Source organism: Ursus arctos, unplaced genomic scaffold (assembly GCF_023065955.2).
Source record: "Ursus arctos isolate Adak ecotype North America unplaced genomic scaffold, UrsArc2.0 scaffold_33, whole genome shotgun sequence".
NCBI lineage: Eukaryota > Metazoa > Chordata > Mammalia > Carnivora > Ursidae > Ursus > Ursus arctos.
In genome coordinates, this window is record NW_026623019.1 from 9,883,998 (window position 1) to 9,885,125 (window position 1,128).

Below are 1,128 nucleotides of genomic sequence, written 5' to 3' on the forward strand. Positions count from 1 at the left end.
GTAAAATTAGTGCGCATGCGTGTGTGTTGGGTGCGCCTTAGAGGGAAGGTGGTTACCGTAAATCTTTTAGTACAATGGTCAGAAAGTTCTCTTGCAGATGACGGAGGAGTCAAGGTGTACCTGAACGCAAGTTGACAGATGGGAAGATCCAGGTTAGAGGCCTCCCAGTAGAGGGGACAAGAAGTTTAAATTCCCCGAGGATAAAATAGTTTAGCGTGTTTGCGAAAGAGAAAGCAAATATAAGTATGGCTGGAATTTGGGGGAGCAAGGGGCAGAGTTGTCTGCAGGGTCACCACAGATGGGCATTTTGTGATCAGACCATGGAGTGCCTTGAAGTCCACAGGAAAGGGTTTCACTTTTATTCCGAGATATTGGAAGCCTTTGGAAGATTTTAAGCAGCAGAGTGACAAGACCTGGTATTTGTTGCTTTAGAGATCACACAGCAGTGTTTGGCAGGTGGATTTGAAGGAGGCGAGAGCTGAAGCAAGGAGACCCGTTCACGGGTTCCTGTGGTAAGGGGACTGGTAGAACAGATGGACAGGAGTGCAGACGGTCAGGACTTTGTGAAGGCGGTGCTGTTTTTATAGTTCTCTGTATGCCATTCATTTTGCCTAATTTTATAAAATAAAAAAAGGGACTTGAGGGGCGCCTGGGTGGCTCAGTCCTTAAGCGTCTGCCTTCGGCTCAGGGCGTGATCCCAGTGTCCTGGTATCGAGCCCCACATCAGGCTCCTCCGCTGGGAGCCTCCTTCTTCCTCTCCCACCCCCCTGCTTGTGTTCCCTCTGTCGCTGGCTCTCTCTCTCTCTGTGTCGAATGAATAAATAAAATCTTAAAAAAAAAGGGGGGGGGACTTGAAATTTCTTCTAAAACAGAACTTCAAAATGTATCAGCCACAATTCAGGCTACCACAGTCGAGAACAAGCAGGGAAGCCTAAGCATGATACATCCCAGGAAGACGGCAGGGTAACCCCCCAGGACTGTCTTCCTTGGGTGCCCCAAGGGACTGTTGAGAACCACAGAACCAGGCAAGCTTCCCCAGCTCCTCTGTTCCCTCCCCATTCTACCCCCTCCTTTCACTGTCTTATTTCTTTTTTTTTTTTAAGATTTTATTTATTTATTTGACAGAGA